Source organism: Ornithorhynchus anatinus, chromosome X1 (assembly GCF_004115215.2).
Source record: "Ornithorhynchus anatinus isolate Pmale09 chromosome X1, mOrnAna1.pri.v4, whole genome shotgun sequence".
In the NCBI taxonomy this organism is placed as follows: Eukaryota; Metazoa; Chordata; class Mammalia; order Monotremata; family Ornithorhynchidae; genus Ornithorhynchus; species Ornithorhynchus anatinus.
Genome location: NC_041749.1, coordinates 32,168,522 through 32,190,107, shown reverse-complemented (window position 1 = coordinate 32,190,107; position 21,586 = coordinate 32,168,522). Strand labels below are relative to the sequence as shown.

At 42.7% G+C, this 21,586-nt stretch overlaps 1 long non-coding RNA gene across 1 annotated transcript; it reads left to right on the top strand.

Moving 5' to 3' along the window:
• The first annotated feature begins 338 nt into the window (after positions 1-338).
• LOC114806553 lies at positions 339-15,575 on the top strand. The gene is made up of 3 exons (XR_003754588.1): positions 339-1,129; positions 2,373-2,543; positions 15,363-15,575. It is a non-coding gene; the product is annotated as an uncharacterized LOC114806553 (long non-coding RNA).
• Positions 15,576-21,586: the final 6,011 nt, after the last annotated feature.

Genomic DNA, 21,586 nt, shown 5'->3' with positions numbered 1-21,586 from the left:
TAATAATCGTGGTATTTGTGAAGAACCTACTATGTACCAGACACTGTTCTAAGTGCTGGGGTGGATACAAGCAAATTTAGTTGGAAACAGTCTCTGTCTCAGGTGGAGCACAGTCACAATCTCAATCCCCATTTGACAGATGAGGGAACTGAGGCACCAAGAATTGAAATGACTTGCCCAAGGTCACACACAGCAGGCAAGTTGCGGAGCCAGGATTAGAACCCTTGAACCTCTGTCTCCCAGGCCCATGTTTTATCCTCTGCACCATGCTGCTTCTCAGTTGTACTTAAATTGTGAGCCCTATGTGGGACAAGAATTGTGTCAAACCTGATTAGCTTGCATCTACCCCAGCACTTAGGTAAGTGCTTGATAAACAATAAGCGCTGAACAAATACCACATGAAATTTGTTTATTCCCTTGCTGATTTATTCATCCACTCGATCAATTCTATCTACTTATACTCCTTCAAATCCTCTTTCATTTATTAGACCGTAAGATCTCCAAGAGGGAAGGAGGAGATCTTTCCTTTCTTTGGTGGTATTTATTGAAAGTTTACTGTATGCAGAGCCCTGTACTAAGTGCTTGGGAAAATAGAGTACAAAAGTGGTGTTGGTAGATACCATGCCTGCCCAAAAGGAGATTACAGTAAAGCACTCACTGAGTTAAGTGCTGTGCCCAGAGCAGCAGATCAGTTTAAAACAGAACAGCAGAGTTGGTTGGAATTTCAGAAGGTTATTGAGTCCTTTTCATTGCTTAGGTCCTAGCAGTTTCTGGATTTGACTCCCTGTGGGTGTGAGGCAGAGAGTTTTTTTTAGCTAGGGGCATACAAGCGAGAATGAAGGATTCCCCTCCATGATATTCCTCTCGTCTGCCCTGCTCTTGGAATATCCCTCAGAATTTCCACTCCACTTCACCATCTCCATTCTTGCTATGTCTCTGTCCCCATGTCTCTCTGCCCCACAAAAGATGAAGTAACTGATTTAGGCTGCTAACAGGCTAAGAGGCTTAATCCAGTCCAGCCTCTGTGTTCTCTCTTCAGTGTTCAGTCCCCTTACTGAAATGGGCCTTATTTTGCAGGTATTGCCTTTGAAATTCTCAATCAATCCTGGCTCTGAGGATATCTTTACTGGTAAGATACCTTTACTCTCTTCTTCGAAGCCAATAATCTGTCACCCTAAAAACAACCTATAATACTGATTTTTAGAATACACTGTCTTCTCCTGGACAGTGTAACAACTCTTTCTATGCAACACAGAAGCTGAATGAAGTTTTGATGCTTTAACCCCTGACATCTGCTCCAAAGCCATGGAATTCTTACAAATGATAATGCTAATAATAATAATGATAATAGAGAATTTACTGTGAGTCGATTACTGGGGTAGATAGAAGAAAATCAGAGCTGACAAACCCTGTCCCACATGGGACACTTAGTGTAAGGGGGAGAACAGATGAGAAAATTGAGGTACAGAAAGTAAAGTGATTTATAGAGGTGGTGGGAAAGGAAGAGGGATTATCTAGAAATCCAGCATGGCCTAGTAGAAAGGGATACAGGTTTGGTAGTTAGGGAATCAGGATCTTCCACTTGCCTGATGTGTGACCTTAGGCAATTGACTTACCTTCTCTGTGCCTTAGTTTCCTCATCTGAAACTGGGGATTAAAAGCCTGCTTTCCCCCACCATCCTCCCTTAGACTTTGAATCCCACATGGGACGTGGACTGTGTAGGTTCTGAAGATTTTGTATCTACCCCAGTGTTTAGTACAGTCTTAGCCCATAGTAAGCACTTAAAAATTTCTACTGTTATTAATAATAATAATAATAATAATAATAATAATTGTTATGGTATATGTTAAGCACTTACTATGTGCCAAACACTGTTCTAAGCTTTGGAGCAGATACAAGGTAATCAGGTTGGACGCAGCCCCTGTCCTACATGGGGCTCACAGTTTTAATCCCCATTTTACAGATGAGGTAGCAGAGGCACAAAGAAGTTAAGCGGCTTACCCAAGCTCACATAGCAAACAAGTGAAGGAACTGGGATTAGAACCCAGATCCTTCTGACTCCCAAGCCCATGCTCTTTCCGCTAAGCCACACTGCTTCTCCTATTATTACCAATGCCTCTAGATAACATTTCCTGTACTCCAGAGAGGAAGAAAGATAGTCTTTCTCTCCATTTCTACGCTTCATCAGCTCATCCCTGCCCCTCCCCACTACACCCACGGTCCTCAGACTCAGATGGTGAGGAAAAATGGAAAAAGGGAAGCAGGGTGGATGTCAGCCACAAAACATCCTCATCATGGTTCTTGGCCTTGACCCTTCACTTCCATGCTCAACTCAAGTGTATTATTGATTTGTTGCTCTTCTTTTCAATAGTAGGCTGAAAAAGAGAAAATGAGCTTAAAACACAATAAAAAAGATTTCACCATCATCACCCCCAGTAGTTTTTCCTGTGTACAGAGTGGTGTACTAGGTGCTTGCAACCATAAACCAAAGCAGAAGATGCAGCATCTGCCCTCGAGGAATGAGACAGTGAACTTTTTGATGGTAAGTGACCAAACTTTACAAAAGGCTGCCAACAAAAGGATAAACATCCCACTGTTTTGGACAGGTGAGGCACTGGTCTAAGTGATGCTTTGAGATCCTTCTGGATCAAGGATTCTGATTCTCCCTCCTCTCCTCTACTCCAGCTGGTACTTGGGATGGATGGCCACTCCAAACTTTCCTGTCCTCAAGATGTCCAACTCTAATCAGACTGTGGCAGGGCACATTAAGAAAGGAATTTGAAATCTGTAAAATCTACTTAAACCCTGGGTTTTAAAAAAAACACAAAAAACTACAACTCGCCTCAGTACATTCCCCTCCTCTAGGCTATAAACTTATATTAGGCAGGGAATGTATCCACCAACTCTGTTGTATTCTTCCAAACACTTAATACACTGCTGTGCACACAGCAAGCACTCAGTAAATACCAAGGATGATCTCAATATTCATTCATTCAATCATATTTATTTAGTGCTTACTGTGTGTAAAGCAGTGCACTAAGCACTTGGGAGAGCACAATATCATAATAAACAGACACATTCCCTGTTCACAATGAGCTTACAGTCTAGAAGGGGAGATCGACAATAATATAAAGAAAAATTACATATATAAGTGCTGCTGCAAACTGCATTATTGATTCTAGTGAATTTCCCTCAGAGACAAAACAGTGGTGTCCTACTATTGAATAATATATCCCAAAACACAAAGCACTCTATGCTGGCTGAAAATGTATAGATAGGCTATATACTTTTTAACGAAATCCAGGAAGGTGGGAGGGTTTCAGTGGGCAGGACCTCTTAATAGAATAACGTCTGTTTTTGAAGATTGAGAGGAACTGTCAGAACCTTTGATTTCTCGGAGGAAAACCTGATCAAATCCTCTCAGAGTACAGAAAGGCTTTTCTAGGGGTTGGGCTAGGGATAGCTACTGAACTGTAAGCCCTTTGTGGGCAGGGATTGTCTCTCTTTATTACTGAATTGCACTTTCCAAGCACTTAGTACACAGTACTAAGCACACAGTAAGCGCTCAATAAATATGATTAAGTAAATGAATCAACCGATCAATGCTATTTAATGAGTACTTACTGCGTGAAAGCGCGGTACACAGCACTTGAAAGTGTTCACAATACAGCTGGAAAACATGGTCTCTGCCCTTGAGCTATAGTCTAGTGGGGAAGACATCTCCCTATCAATTGTTGCTGCCTGCAACAACCTGTACTTCAGAGGCAAAACATTAACAATTGGAGAAGATGGTGGAAGACACACAAATTCCCTTAATTTGGGGAATTGAGAAGTGAAGATTCCTTTCTCCACTCTGCCCCTCCTTTATCCTATAATCTTCAAAACAAAATAAAAAGTAAGTTGCCCCTTTGATGGGAGAATGGAGAGAACGGATCTGGAAGTCAAAAGGACCTGGGTGCTAAACCTGGCTCCTCCACTTGTCTGCTTTGTGACTTTGGACAAGTCACTTAGCTTCTCTAGGCCTGTTACCTCATTTGTAAAATGGGGATTAAGACAGTGAACCCCTTGTGGGACATGGACTAAGTCCCATCTCATTAATTTGTATCTTTCTACCTGGCACATAGTAAGGTATTTAGCTTAAGTACCCTAAAAAATATTCAGGATGGGCTGATCCCTGAGACAAACAATAAACTTTACACTGTTGTTTCATTCTCAACTACCCTGACTGCTTGTTCAAGCCAATTAATTATTATTATTTTTAATATTATTATTATTGTACTCCTTAAGCACTTATTATGTGCCAAGTACTTTTCTAAGTGCTGGGGTAGATACAAGTTTATCAGGGAGGACATAGTCCCTGTCCCACATGAGGCTCACACAATTAATCCTCATTTTACAGATGAGGTAACTGAGGCACAGAGAAGTTAAGTGACTTACCCAAGGTTACACAACAGACAAGTAGCCTTGTCCGGATTAGAACCCAGGTCCTTCTAACTCCCAGGCCCATGCTGTATCACTAGGCCTCACTGCTTTCTCATTTTTACAACTCTCCTGAAGACCCACCGATTCCAGGAGGCACCTCCAACTAATTTCCACCCCGAGAAGCTTGTCAGCCACTCTAATGGTCATCCTTCTTACCTCTGGGCTCCCTCAACTCTGCCCTGATGGGTATGTTCACTTTGTGTTTTGTTTTAGAATGCTGTTAGGGAATTAGAGAATATTCTCCTGAAAATGCAAGCCGATTTGGGCTCAGGATGCTGTGTGTTTTTTGGTTTGTTTCATTTTTTATGGTAATTAAGTGCTTAGTATGTGTCAGGCACATACTAAGCACTGAGGGAAGTACAAGATAATCAGGTTGGACACAGTTTTAATCCCCATACTAAAGATGAGAAAACTGAGGCATAGAAAGCTTAAGTGACTTGGCCAAGGTCACATAGCAGACAAGTGGCAGAGTAGGGGTTAGAACCTAGATCCTCTAACTCCCAGACCTTGATCTTTCCACTAGGCCACATTATTTCTGCGTTATTGGAAGATTCTGCTTGTGGGCACGCATGAGGTGGTAAAATGGTTGAGTACTATATGGCAAGGATTTGCAAGAACATATCCTTTGTGTTGTAGAAGAACTCCGGGTGTCTATCAATTTGCATAGTCTACTCCCTTTCCCTTTGCTTGGCCCTGTGCTTGCTTTTGCACCTGTTAAACACTGGATAGTCACCCTATCCTCAGCCTCTTAGCTGTATGTATTTGTAATATATTTGAATGTCCATCCTCCCCAGCTGGACCATAAGCTCCATTTGGAAAGGGAACATGTTTACCTTCTCTGTTATACTCTAGCCCCCCAAACATTTAATGCAGTGCTTTGCACACAGTAGGCATTCAGTAAATGATTGCTTTCATTCATTTTTCCATGTTCTTGCTGATCCCAGTTATAGCTATGTTTCTCGTCTTGCTCCCACTGAATGTATACAATTTGTGTGTGTGCGCCTGTCTTCCGTATTATCGTATTTATTGGGAGCTTATTTTGTACAGCGCTCTCTACTAAGTGCTTGGGAGGGTACAATACAGGAATAAAGAGACGCAATCCCTGCCCCTAAGAAGCTCACAGTCTAGAGAATGAGCTCACAGTCTATTACAGCACAAGCTCTTCAAAGGCAGTGAAAATATCTCAAAATAGTAGTAGTAATGGGATTTATTGAACACCCACTGGGTGCAGTGAACTGAACTAAGCATTTAGGAAGTCCAGTAGAAGCTCAAGACACATCCTCTGCTCACAAAGAACTTATACTGTAACAGAGGAGACGGACATAAGTATATTTACAAAGAGAATAAACATAATAAATAGCTGAATGTACAACAGAGTATACACATACATTTGAGTGCAGAGGATGGATAAAAAATACGTAATTATTCTCCTCAATGCCTAGTTCAATGTTCTGGGAACAGCAGAAGCTCAATAAATAGCATTAAATGAATATGAGAAGCAGTGTGGCTTAGAAGAAAGAGCACAAGAATGGGAGTGAGAAGATATGGGTTCTAATCCTGTTTCCCCAATTTTCCTGCTATGTGCCTTTGAGCATGTCATTTGACATCTCTCTGCCTCAGTTTCCTCATCTGTAAAATGGGGACTCAATATCTGTTCCCCCACCCCCTTAGACTATGAACCTCAGCAGCGTATGATCTGACTGTAGTGTATCAATCCTAGTATTTAGCATAGTATATGGTACGTAGTTAAACCCTTAATGAATCCACAATTATTATTACTATTATTGTTAATGAATTGGCTTTAATGCTCCAAGCCTTGAAGAATATTTCATTCATTCAGTCATATTTATTGAGTGCTCACTTTGTGCAGAGCACTGTACTATGCCCTTGGGAAAGTGCAATATAGTGATAAAAAGACACATTCCCTGTCCACAAGGAGCTTGCAGTCTAGAGGGGCGTTGGAAGGGAACAATGCCAATATCTGGCACTTGGGAGGGTCAGATGAGGAACACTATCTAAACTGATTCAGCCTGCACTGTAAATTATCTTAGATATTGGGGACATTTGGGGTCATAGTACACTCTTAAGCCTACAAAACCCCAGACTCTCTCAGGCAAATTAGGTCACAGTCAGCCTAGCAATGCAGAAGCAGTGGGGACACTTGCTAAGGGCTAGTTCAGGAGGTTTTAGTCACATGACTTTCAGGAACTGAAGGGCATGGTGAGGCTAAAGGCTTATGCAATCTACAAAGTTTTATTACAACATTCAGTAATATCTAATAAAATATATGAATCTGCAGAAGCTGATGCAGCAGTTTGATCCTGACACAACAATTCCTCCTATATCCCTTGCTTTTTCTCAGTTCAGGTAATGAACTGTAGGAGGGGAGACAGGTCTAAAAGGATTACTTTAGAGCAATAAACTAACAATGGCATGTAAGTGCTTAGTGTGCCCAGCACTGGGGCCTTTCCCAATTAAACCTTCTTCGCCCGAGCTCCCTCCCACTCTGGTCATCTATGCCCTTGGATCTGTGACCTTTGGGCATTTGCTATTCACCTCCGCCTCAACCCCACAGCACTATGTACATTTCTTTAAATTATATAAGTTTATATTGATGTCCATCTTCCCCTCTAGACCATACGCTTGTTGTAGGCAAGGAACATGTCAGCCAACTCTGTTGTATTCTCCAAAGTGCTTAGTACAGTGCAGAGCACTGTAGTGATAATGATGATCGCTGGGGTAGATAGAAAATAATTCTGTTGGATATAGTCCCTGTTCCACATGAAATCCACATCTAGAGCTAGGGATTTTATCAGTCTGTAGCAACCCAGACCTTAGACGTTAGCTCACTTTGGGCAGGGAATATGTCTGTTTATTGTTGTATTCCATTCTTCCAAGCACTTAGTACAGTGCTCTGCATACAGAAAGCATTCAATAAATATGACTGAATGAGTAAACACCAGGGGGAACAGACATGACCTGTTGAATTATTTTGTATCTAACCCAATGTTTACAATGGAGCCTTGGTATGAGTACTATCTAAAACACAAAACTACACAAGGACGGAGACAGAGAAAATATTTTAATCAATCAATGGCATTTGAGTGCTTACTAGGTACAGAAGACTGTACTGAGTGCTTGAAAAAGTATAATACAATATCGTAGGTAGGCAGGATTCCTGCCTCTGTATTCAGTGTTATACCAATTACACTTCAGACCCCTGCTGATTTCATTTAAATTCTTTTTTGCTTTGCTAATCTTCCAGATCTCAGTTTTTCCATCTTCCAAAACCTTCTGAAATTTCACCTCCAGGAAGTTTTCCTTGATGAATTTTCTCTTTCCCCTGGTTACTTTCCCACTACTATCACCTCAGCACTTTTGCATCACCTCAGAAATGTTCCCCTCAGAACTACCCATTGCACTTGAGTATATTTTTATTGACATACTCTACCAATCACTGGTATTTATTGAGCACAAGCACTATACTGAGCACTTGGGAGAATTATAAGTTGATATAAATTATAAATTGATATACATGCTCCCTGCCCACAAGGAGCATACTTAAGCACTTCTTCCTCTTATCTGTAAATTTCAAAAGTCCCTTGGCATTTGTGGATTCTTTTTGCTTGCAATTTGACTTGCTTGTGGTTGGCTGTGCCCAGACTTACGATCACATCTGTGGGTCCTTCTCCAGTGCCTCCAACAGCAGTAGTTATCACCTAGTCTTTGGGGACTAGCTGGGTACCTTTAGGCCCTGTGTGGCCCTGAATATCTCTGAATTGTTGGGTAAACCTTCTAATGCTTTAGGTTCAGCTGGTACTTACAGTTATTTCTCTAACCAATCCCCCACCAGAATATTTAATAATGATAATAATAATTTTGATTTTTGTTAAGTGCTTACTATGTGCAGAGCACTGAATAATAATAATAATTGTGGTATTTGTTAAACATTTACCATGTGCCAGGCACTGTACTAAGCACTGGGGTGGATACAAGTCTGTTGGGTTTGACATAGTCCCTGTCCCACGTGGGGCTCACAGTCTTAATCCCCATTTTACAGCAGCACAGCCTTAGCCCAGAGATGTGAAATGACTTGCCCAAGGTCACACAGCAGATGAGCAGGGTTTAGAACTCATGACCTTCTGATTCCCAGGCCTGTGTGCTATCCACTATGCCATTCTAAGCACTGGGGTAGATAAAAGATAATCAGATCCCACATCGGATTCACAGTCTAAATAGGAAGAACAGGTAATGACTCCCCATTTTGCAGATGAGGGAACTGAGGCACAGAGAATTGAAGTAATTTGCCCAAAGTCACATGGCTGGTAAGTGGTAGGAGGTGGCATTAGGACCCAGGTCCTTCTGACTCCCAAGCCCATGCCCTATCCAGTAAGTCACTTGATTCATTCATTCAATTGTATTTATTGAGCGCTTACTGTATGCAAAGCACTGTATTAAGTGCTTGGGAGAGAAGCAGCGTGGCTCAGTGGAAAGAGCACTGGCTTAGGAGTCAGAGGTCATGGGTTCTAATCCCAGCTCTGCCGCTTGTCAGCTGTGTGACTTTGGGCAAGTCACTTAACTTCTCTGTGCCTCAGTTACCTCATCTGGAAAATGGGTATTAAGATTGTGAGCCCCGCATGGGACCTGATTACCCTGTATCTACTCCAGCGCTTAGAACAGTGCTCGGCACATAGTAAGCGCTTAACAAATACCAACATTATTATTATTACAGTACAACAACACACTGACACATTCCCTGCCCACAACAAGCTCATAGTCTAGACATGGCTTCATTGATTAGAGAGACTTAATCTGCAATTCCCTGAATGCCCTGCTGAATATAGACTGTAAACTAAGCTCATTATGATCAGGGAATTTGTCTGCTAATTCTGTTGTATTGTGCTCTCCCAAGCAGTTAGTACAGTAACACTTCGCAGATAGTAAGCACTGAATAAATACATTGAGTGATTACTCTCATCCCTCTCTCTGACTCTCCAGAAGCTGCTGCCCATCCTGCTCCTTTACAGAGTGATGGGACCTCCCTGCCGGCTCCATCAACTACTGAAGTGTGATGATTGGCAAACCACATTTTAAACTACTCTGTCCCATCGGTAGAAAAGCAGGTTGTATATTCATACCTTCAGAATAAAATACTGCTCACACTTTACAAAGTTAAGAGTGCTGGAATAAGCAGGCACTTTTAATCAATCATTCTCACTGAGCAGAGAGAAGCTTTCTCATTTCTGAGCTTCTAAGCGGCATGAGCAGATCTCTACAGACAGCCCCGAATGGTTTTCTTAGCCTGCCTCCCCTCCTTACAGATTGTATGCATATTGGTGGTTCAAAGTAAGGCAGAGTGTTGATATCTTGATTTTAGAAGAAATTCAATGTGGAAAAACGGTGGGATAAAGTGGCAATACCATTTCATTTCCTCTTTTTATTCATTAACTCCTGAAATGTAGGCAAGCATATATGTATTATATCTCTCCAGACTGGCAGGCAGCAGTGTGTGTCGTAAAGGCTAGAGACTTCTCCCCACCTCCCCCTCAATCCTTCCCTCTTGCCCCTCCGGTCCCTTGTCATTCATTCATTCAATTGTATTTATCCAGCACTTACTGTGTGCAGAGCACTGTACTAAGTGCTTGGAAAGTACAATACAGCAATAAAGAGAGACAATCCCTGCCTACAATGAGCTCACAGTCACTTCCCCACCCCTCACCTCTCCTTAGTCTTCCTTCTTGGTCCATCTCCCTCTCTAGACTGTAAGCTCACAGAGAATGTGTTTACCGACCCTGTTAATGTACTCTCCCAAGTGCTTAGTACAGCACTCTGCACACAATTAAGTGCTCAGTTAATAAGATTGATTCCTATGCTCAGCACAGTCAAGGCTGTGTACTCCATGCTGGCCTTTTCAAGCCACACCTACCTCCAATCTCAGACGTAATAATAATAATATTGATGTACTTCACTTTAACTGGGGTTTTCTTCAAGCATACAGGTCCTCGCTCTATTTAAATTACTCAAAGATGTGATATTCCACCACATCTTTAAAGGCAATTTGGATATCTCAAGAAAGGTACCAGCTGCATACTGGGGGCCATATGGCTTCCTCTCTTAGTACAGTGCTTTGCACACAGTAAGCGCTCAAGAAATAGGAATGAATGAACCCTTCCCTAGGACCCCAAAGACTTGATTCCAGATCTCTGACAGCTGCTTGGAGAGCAGAGGCCTAGTTCTGCTGCTCCCTAGCGGTTGGCTCAGCTTGCTGTGCCACTTTTGGATAACTGAAAGTTGTTAGAGATTTTCCCATGAAGAAGGAAAACAGCCCAAGGAAAAAAATCTACAGGGAAAATGCCAATTGCAATTAGAAAATGATAATAATTGTGGCATTTGTTCAGCATATTTTATGTTCCGGCCACTGTACTAAGCACTGGGGTTGATGCAAGATAATCGGGTTTAACACAATCCTTGTCCCATTTGGGGCTCAGAGCCTAAATCCCCATTTTACAGATAAAGTAAATGGGGCACAGAGAATAATAATGTTGGTATTTGTTAAGCGCTTACTAGGTGCAGAGCACTGTTCTAAGCGCTGGGGTAGATACAGGGTAACCAGGTTGCCCCACGGGAGGCTCAGAGTCTTCATCCCCATTTTACAGATGAGGTCACTGAGGCACCGAGAAGTGAAGTGACTTGCCCAAGGTCATGCATCAGACACATGGCGGAGCCAGAATTAGAACCCAGGTCCTTCTGACTCCCAGGCCTGTGCTCTATCCATTAGGCCATGCTGAAGTGGTACACCAACTTCCCCACTGATCCTTAATCTCTAACCCCAACTTCACTCCCAGGAATTTATCTGAGTGCTTACTCTTTATACAGCACTGTACTAAGTTCTTGGGAGAGTACAATACGACAGTTAATAGGCACATTTCCTAACCACAACACACTTACAGTCTAGAGGGGGAAATAGACATTATTATAAATAAATGATATGTAACTTTTTACAACTGTGGCCCACATCCTGGTAATAAGGATGCAAACTATTTGCTGGAATAAGGATGCAGAATAAAATTTTGTTATCCCAACAACCTTCATGAATCACAGTTACGGAACACTGTTAATAATGTCTTCCCAATCCCATTTTGAAGCAATTGTGAGTCACTAAGTGCTAGGGTATCACATCTGATTACATTCTTAAGCCAAGTTTTCAAAGAGGCTCCTTTCCAAACTCTGAGACAGCCACCAACATTTTGTCTTGTGGATGTATGTTCCTTTCTGAAAGCCACGAAATAAATAGAACAGCCATGCCTAAGGAAGAAGCCAATCCTGTCCTAGAGAAATTGATATGGGACAAAAATTAAGCCCAGAAGAATCAATCAATCAAATTGAGCACTTACTATTTGCAGGGCACTGTACTAAGCGCTTAGGAGAGTACACGACAACATGGTAACAGAGACATTCTCTGCCCACAACGAGCTTACAGTCTACAGGGGTAGGAATAGTAATTCTGGATTTTTTGCAGACTAAAATATAATTCAGATTAACTCCCCAGCAGCTGCTTCTGTTGCTCTCATGTGCTTCTGAGGGACTTTGGCACAGAAATGTTGGTATTTGTTAAGCGCTTACTATGTGCCGAGCACTGTTCTAAGCACTGGGGTAGACATAGGGGAATCAGGTTGTCCCACGTGGGGCTCACAGTCTTAATCCCCATTTTACAGATGAGGGAACTGAGGCACAGAGAAGTGAAGTGACTTGCCCACAGTCACACAGCCGACAAGTGGCAGAGCTGGGATTCGAACTCATGAGCCCTGACTCCAAAGTCCGTGCTCTTTCCACTGAGCCACGCTGAAATGGTGCAGGAGTAAGAACTCAGCGAAAATATATATAGGAATATATAAGTGAAAGGAGCAATGTGGTCTGTGTATGTGTCTGCAGCCACATTTAGCACCTGCCTTCCAAGATTGTCAGGGCATTTTAGAAGAATCGAAGCATTCTCCAGCGGGAAATGCTCACAAACTGAACAGAGAAATTATGCGATTTATCCATCGTGAGTCAATCTAGGAACAAAACTGGATAAAGATGATTGCTTTAAAAAATAGCCACAGACCTCATCCCCCAGCTATTGGACTTAAGTGGGTAGAAAACAGAGCCTTGTGATTCCTCACCTCACATATACCATGCTAGCACATGCTTACTCAACAATGTGTATCCAGCATTTTTTCCCTCTCCCTCCCCATTGCACCACTCTCTCCAGCTCTTTTCGTGCCAAGGATTTCAAGGAACCTTGAAGAACAAGGATTAAACTCCCAAAGGTCAACAGATCTTTGCAGAAGGCACACGACTATGGCAAAGATAAGCTAGATTGTCAGAAATCCTAGCGAAGAGAGAGGGAAAGAAATTTCCTTTGTCCCCGTTGCTTCTGTTGCTGTTCAGAAGGTTGCTGTAATTGAGTAAGCCGCTTGCTGGTTGCCATGGTGATCTCACCCTCCATCCTGCAGTTGCTAGGCCTCTCAGACTGCAGGCACCCACTTGTGCTGCTCTTTCTCACCTGGAACTCTGCCATTTGCATAGCTCAAGGGAGGAGTGGGCTTCCCTGTCACAATCCTGGGGATAAATGGTCATGATACAGCAGCCTGGAATGAATATAAAAGAGAAAGAAGATGCCTTTACCCTGAGGTGGTTGAGATCTCCGGGTTTAGAGCAACCTTATTGAATTACAAAGGTTTGCTATTCCCCAGGGGAAAAAACCACCACCTAGGCAGTCCTAGTGGCTAGTATGCCAAAATTCCCACTGATATTAAACCTTTCCCTGGTTTCGTTCGTTATGCAGCTGCTTCACATTAAGCAACATGACACGGAGATCACAGAGTTTTTTTCACTTAGATGTGTGGTACTTTCCCTGCAAGAATGGAGGGTTGTGGAGGGGAAAAAAGGGAGGCTTCTTGCCAGTGCTTTAGTGTGGTTTTCTCAATCAAGATTTGGCACCACTTTGATAAGTTGGGGAGGTCCTTTTCTTCTCCAACCAACAGAAATTGAAATGGCTTGCCCAACTGGTCATGGTATTCTCTCCCCAAAATAAATAATAATTGTGGTATTTTTTAAGCGCTTACTAGGTGCCAGGCACTATACTAAGCACTGAAATGGATACAAGAAAAATGAGTTGGACAGTCTCTGTCTTGCATGGCTCTGTAATAATAATAATAATGATGGCATTTATTAAGTTCTTGCTATGTGCAAAGCACTGTTCTAAGCGCTGGGGATAATACAAGGTAATCAGGTTGTCCCACGTGGGGCTTACAGTCTTCATGCCCATTTTACGGATGAGGTAACTGAGGCACAGAGACGTTAAGTGACTTGCCCAAAGTCACACAGCTGACAAGCGGCTGAGCTGAGATTTGAACCCATGACCTCTGACTCCCAAGCCTGTGCTCTTTCCACTGAGCCACGTTGCTTTTCTATCCTCTATCCCCTACTCATCTCTTTCGTTCAACTCACATATTCACCATCACCAAATCCTTGGGGGTTCTATCTTCAAACATCATTAAAATCCACCCTTTCCTCTCCATCCAAACCTCTACTATATTGATCCAAGTATTTTCCATATCCCACACCTGCCTACTTGCTGACCTCCCTGCCTCCTGCCTCTCCCCACTTCAGTGAAGTAAGGACTGCTGTCCAGATCATTTTTCTAAAAAACAGTTCAGTCCACATCTCCCCACTCCTCAAGAACGCCCCCCCCCCCAACCCGGGGGGTTGCCCATCCACCTCTACATCAAAAGAAATACCTTACCATCAACTTTAAAGCACTCAATCAGCTCATTCCCTCCTATCATACCTTGAGGATTTCCTAATGCCCAGACTCTGTCCTTCGCTCCTCCAGCAGCAACATACTTACTGTCACTCAATTTCTCCAGTCTCACTGCTAACTCCTTGCCCACATCTTGCTTCTATCTGGCCTGTAGTTCCCTCCCCCTTCATATACCACAGATCATCACTCTCCCCACTTTCAAAGCCTTACTTGAATCACTGAGCTAAGCCCTCATTTCCCCTACTCCCTTTCCTGCCTGTGTCACCAAGAAGCACTGGATCTGGATCCTTTAAGCACTGAATATTCACTCCACCTTCATCCCCAATGCACTTATGTACATCCCCATAGTTAACATCTGTCTCCCACTCTAGACTGTACACTCCTGGTGGGCAGGGAATGTATCAACCACCTCTGATGTATTGTACTCTCCTAAGCACTTAGTAGAGTACTCTGCACAAAGAAAGTGCTCAATAAATCCCACTTATCGACCCTATTGTTCTTCCTCTTCATTGGCAAAAGGCAAAATACTAAAGGTGAAGGAACTGCTAATGCTGAGAAACTGCAACTTCTCTAATCTCTCACAGGAAATCTTAATGCGTTGCATCAAGGATGGGTAGTTTCTGGTTCCTTTCCCCCCCTCACTTTCCCAATTCTCCTCCCCGAAATAATCAAGTTTGTAGAAGTAATGTAACCCTCTCCAGAATGCTGGTTTGGCTCTCGAAATCCTCTGCCCATCTCATGCAGCAGGACTACCAGGCTTGCGACGGACATCCTTACAGTTGTATATCATCTTTGGTATCAGCAGAGTCACTAGAAGGTGGAGGAATCTTTACTGTTCTATTCCTATGGAAATACAAGCTACTTTCACCTTCTCAGGAGAGGGGACCTGCAGGGACTCCTAAAGAACTGCCCCAACTGGAGAATTTTATAGAATTTTAAAGTCAGTCAGTATGAATTAACAATTTCCAATACATTTGAGCCCTTAGCCAAGCTAGGAGCAACTGAAAGGAAATTAGGGGAGGGTCTAAAGGAAAGTTGTTAAACTCTGTCTTCCCTTTCTCTTCTCTTTTTTAGAAATATAACCCTGAACCTCAGAAGAAATAGTGAATGCATTTACTTCAGGCAAGCACTTGTGCTCGAGGAGAGAGCTGAGGCACAGAGGAGGGAAGAGAGTGAGAAATGGACCAAAATATTTTTGAACCAAGCTGAAAGACTGATCGACACTCCGTCTATTCCTTTTACTCCTGTCCTTGAGCATACACCTCAGCCACTGATCCCCAAGGCTGGAGAGAGGCAAGGCAAAAGATTATATGACCACAAGGTTTATGGGCTGGATGTGGGGATTTGAAAGCAATTGAGGCTGGGTGAAAGGTGGGGAAAGAGGTCAATTCAAAGAGGACAAAGAAATGCAGGTTTGATACAGATTCTGCTGCTCCCCACCCATTTTTTTAATCGGATTTGTTAAGTGCTTACTATATGCAAGGAACTGTTCTAAGTGCTGGGGTAGATACAAGATAATCAGGTTGGAAGCAGTCCCTGTCCCACAATGGGCTCACAGTCTTAATCACCATTTTACAGATGAGGTAACTTAGGTCCAGAGAAGTGAAGTGACTTTGCCCAGGGTCACTTGCCCAAGCAGACAAGGGACAGAGCCGGGATTAGAACCTAGGTCCTTGTGACTTACAGACCCGTGCTCTCTCCATTAGGCCACACAGCTTCTCTAATGTGAAATTTAATTTAATTCTACATTATCACCATTAGTATCTTTACCACTACCAAAGGGATCTATTCAACCCCCATTGTGTGCAGAACACTATTTTAGGTAATTGGGAGCATGTGACAAAAGTAAAGGATATGATCCCTGCAACAGATCTAATTTGTAACAGACACACATTATACACATGCAGCAGACAGAGAAACAAAACTAAGATTCAAATGATAAAAATAAGAGTAAGAAAAATAGAAATCAATTGTATTTATTGAGTGCTTACTCTCTTCAGAACATTGTACTCTGCGCCTGGGAAAGTACACTATAACAGAGTTGGCAGGCAGGTTTCCTGCCCCCAAGGAGCTTACAGCCTAGAAGGGGAGACAGAAATTAAAAGAAAGAAAGAAATTACATTATTACATTACAGCCAAGTACAGAAGTGCTTTGGGGCTGAGGGAGGGGTGAAAAAAGGGTGCAAATCCTAGTGCAAGGGCAAATCAGAAGGGAGTGGGACAGGACGAAATGCGAGCTTGGTCTAGGAAAGCCTGTTGGAGGAGATGTGGTTTTAATAAGTCTTTGAAGGTGAGGAGGAATGAAATAGAATAAACAGATGTATTCACATGGATGCTCACCCTGGCTGATCACAGTGTAGGAATGACTTTTAGGGAGGGTTTTGGAGGTGAGAGGGATCGGTAATCTCCTGTAATGGCTGACCTTAGATATATCTTCACATATTGTAGGATATTTTCAGCACGCATTCTGTGCTAAACACTGAGCAAAGCACTCTGGTAAATACAGTACAATCAGGTCAGACATAGTCCTTGTGCCACATACGGTGTGCACATGGAACATCTCATTGTGTGGGAAAGAGTATTGCTGTCTTCTGAGGAGTATGCATTAAAACCATTCTTAGCAAACATGTTGAAACATGGTGTCAAGGAACTTAGCATCACTGTGAGGTGTCAAACTGATGACCCAGAATATTGAGTTTTTTAAGTGATGGAACTGATTCCTGCCAAATGTAGCTTCGCCCTGTTCCTTAGCTGAGCCCGCAATAAGTACATTGGTTGCCAGCAAAATATCCATTCATTTAATTGTATTTATTGAATGCTTACTTTGTGCAGAGCACTGTACCAAGCACTTGGGAAAGTACGATACAACAATAAACAATGGCTCCCTGGACTGAAACCAGTCAACTTCCAATAATTAAGTCATAACCTAACTCACCATTTGATCACTTACCTAAGGGAGATATTAGGACCTGGTTGTCAGGATAAGGAATATCCATTTTCCAAAATAGTAAGATTATTTGACTCTCCCCTCTACCCCAGTAACAGCCTGGTACATCCAAACATCTTTCTCTTTTCACTTATGTGGCAGGTCATTATCTTGCTTATAAAGTTTTAATTATTTCTTCCTATAACCCAGTTGCCTGGAGCCTAAAAAGTCCTATGCAGCCCACAAACCTTCCAATAGCCTATTCCACATACGTCAGGCATCCTCACCCTCTCCTACCCATATTAATTCCTCCTATTTCTCCCAAAGAGAGTCAGAGAATAATAATAATTACTGTATTTGTTAAGCGCTTACTATGTGCCAAGCACTGTTCTAAGCGCTGGGGTAGATACAGGGTGATCAGTTTGTCCCACATGGGGCTCACACTTTTAGTCCCCATTTGACAGATGAGGTAACTGAGGCCCAGAGAAGTGAAGTGACTTGCCCAAGATCACACAGCAGACGAGTGGAGGAGGCAGAATTAGAACCCACGACCTCTGACTCCCAGCCCTGTGTTCTTTCCACTAAGCCTAGGCCAAGCCTCCATATTCTACTGGACACGGCAAGTGTCAGAATAAGGAGGTCTAGGGACTTAGTCCCATCTCTGTCTGTGACCTGCTGGGCGACCTTGGGAAAGTCACCTAAATTATCTGTGCCTCTGATCCCTCATCTATAAAATGGGGATAGTTATGCATGCTCCTCCCTACTTCACAGAGATGTTGTTAGGACAAAATTATGTAATTGGTACTGTGCTAATTATCATCATTTTCTGCCCATCCTCATCAATGGGAAGTGCTTTTCTAAGTATTTGGGAAAGCACAACAAAAACACGGCGCATTGTACAAGAGTTTGCCATCTAATTGGATAGGCAAGCAAAAATGATTTTAAAATAGTGGGAGCAGGAGGAAGAACAAGGATATCACAGTCAAAAATACAAATATATCAGGATGAAATAGCTGAGTAAATACTTGCATATTCAAGTAAATCTAGAAATACAAACGTATAATTGGGAGTGATGGGGTTGGATTGATGGGATTGATTTCCTGTGACTTAATCAGGGAAGTCTTCCCAGAAGAGGTGGGATTTTTAGGAGGGTTTTACAGATGGAAAGAACTGTTCGTCACAAAGAATGACCCTAATTGCGGGAATACCATACCCCCCTACCAGAAAAGAAACCAAAAATAGACCTAGCAGAGAATGTTGAATTTATTTTAAGGCCGACTGCCTAATTTTTCCTTTCTCTGCGGCTGAATTTATTTTAGACCATGGGCGTAGACTTAACTTTATTACTTGATTAGGCAGTGGCAGTGAACCAAATTTAAAACTGAGGAAGCAGGATGATTGAAAACTGAGCAGGGCAGTTAAGGGTGATGAAGGAGGGATTTAGTCTGAGCCAAATTTGGAGGGAGTTTTAAAATAATTGAGGTAATTTGGATTTGATGCAGAAGGGAGGAAGCCAGTGAAAAGTTCTCCTCAAAATAAGAATAATAATTATTGTGGTATTTGTTAAACACTCTGTGCCAAGCACTTTGCTAAAGCCTGCAATACAGTGAGCTCAGACACAGCCCCTGCCTCACATGGGCCTCATGATCTGAGTGAGGAGGAGAACAGGTATTTAATTCCATTTTGCAGATGAAGAAACTGCAGCACAGTGAAGTTAAATGACTTGTCTAAAGTCACACAGCAATCAAGTGCAGAGCCAGGTTTACAATTCAGTTCTCCTGACTCCCAGACCCATGATCTTTTCCTCTGGGCCAACTGCTAAGAAACATTTTTTATGCTTTTGGTCATTTGAATTGACTGGAGAAGAGAAACAAGAATGGTAGAGGATATTGATAAAATAGAGAAGCAGCATAGCACTGTGGATACAGCATAGGGCCTGGGATTTAATCCCAGTTCTGCGACTTGTCTGCTGTGGGACCTAGGGCAAATCACTTGACTTCTCTGTTCCTGTTACCCCATCTCTAAAATAGGGATTAAGACTGTGAGTCCCATGTGAGAATTGGTCTGTTTCCCACCTGATTAGCTTGTTTCTACTCCAGTGCTTAGTACAGTGCTTGGAACATAGTAAGCCCTTAACAAATAAAAAAAGAGAAGATAATAAAAATCTAGATAAAATTTGGGATTTTGGTATATGGATTGATTTTTAGAGGTGCAGTCATTAATTTAATGACAACATCCCAGGAAACATAAGTGTGACTTTATTGTTCTGTTCTATGTGGATGATTCCCAAATCTACATCTCCAGCCTTGATCTTCTTCCTTCTCTGCACAGTTATACTTCCTCCTGCTTTCAAGACATCTCTACTTGGATGTCCCCAGTGATACCTCAAACTTAACATGTCAAAAATAGAAGTCCTCATCTTCCCAACTATACCCTGTCCTCCCATGACTTTGCCAAAACCACCATCCAAAATCACCAGAAACCTTGGCACTATTCTCAACTCATCTCTCTCATTCAATCCACATATTCAGTGTCACAAAATCCTGTCACTTCTACCTTCACAACCTCACTACAATCTGTCCTTTCCTCTTCATCAAAACTGCTATCATCTTAATCCAAGTACTTACAATAATAATAATAATAATGGCATTTGTTAAGCGCTTACTATGTGCCAAGCACTGTTCTAAGCACTGGGGTAGATACAGTATAATCAGTTTGTTCCACGTAAGACCCTCACTTTTAATCCCCATTTTACAGAAGAGGTAACTGAGGCCCAGAGAAGTGAAGTGACTTGCCCAAGGTCACACAGCAGACAAGTGGCAGATCCGGGATCAGAACTCACGTCCTCTGACTCCCAAGCCTGGGCTCTTTCCACTGAGCCACGCTGCTTCTGTATCCTTTTACTTATTTACTTATGGTTCTACTTATCCTATCCTGCCTTGATTACTGTGTCTGCCTCTGCTGACCTCTCTGCCTCTCCCTACTCCAGTCCTTACTTCACTCTGCTGCACAGATCGTTTTTCTAAATAGGGGTTCAGACCACATTTCCTCACTTCTCAAGAACCTCTAGAGGTTGTCCATCCACCTCTGCAGCAAACAGAAACTCCTTATCATTGGCTTTCAAGCACTCAATCACCTTGTCCCCTCCTATCCTACCTCACTGATTTCCCACTATAACCCAGAACACTCATTACACTCCTTTAATGACAACTTATCCTCTGTACTTTGATCTTGTCTATCTCACTGCCAAACCCTCACCCATGAGAGAAGCAGCGTGGCTCAGTGGAAAGAGCACGGGCTTTGGAGTCAGAGGTCACGGGTTCAAATCCCAGCTCGGCCATTTGTCAGCTGTGTGACTGTGGGCAAGTCACTTAACTTCTCTCTGCCTCAGTTCCCTCATCTGTAAAATGGGGATTAAGACTGTGAGCCCCACGTGGGACAACCTGATTCCCCTGTGTCTACCCCAGCGCTTAGAACAGTGCTCGGCACATAGTAAGCGCTTAACAAATACCAACATTATTATTATTATTATGTCTTGCCTCTGGCCTGGAGGTCCCTCCCCATTCATCCTGGCAGAACACTACTTTCCCCATTTTCAAAGCTTTTTTTTGTGATGGTATTTCTTAAGAGTTTACTATGTGTCAAACACTGTTCTAAGTACGGGGGTAGGTACAAGTTAATTAGGTCGACACAGTCGCTGTCCCATATGGGACTCACAGTCTAAAAAGGAGGGAGAACAGGTATTGAATCCATATTTTACAGTAGTGGAAACTGAGACACAGAGAAGTTGTGACTTGCCCATGGTCACACAGAAAGCAATAGGCAAAGCCAGGATTAGAGCCCAGGTCCTCTGACCCTCAGGCCCATGCTATTTCTACTACGCCATCTCCAAGAGTCCTTCCCCAACCGAACCCTCATTTCCCTTACACCCTTTCCCTTCTGTGACACCTTTGCCCTTGGATTTGTACCCTTTATTCCTCCCTCCCTCAGGACCAAGGTACTTACCTGCATTTTAATATGTCTCTCCCTCTAGACTGTAGGCTTCTTGTCTATCTCGTAGCAGGGCTCTCATCCACATCCTTCCTCTGGCCTGGAATGCCCTCCACCTTCTGATTTGACAGTCACTCTCCCCTCCTTCAAAGCCTTATTTAAAGCACATCTTCTCCAAGATTCCAAGATGCCCCATTTTCTCTTCTTCCACTCTGCATCACCTGGCACTTGGATTTGCACCATTTATTCACCCCTCTCTCAGCCACACAGCACATATATACAATGCATATCCATAGTTTAAATTAATGTCTTATCTCCCCCCACACACAGATTGTAAGCTCATTTTGGCTAGGGAACATGGCTACAAACTCTGTTATATTGT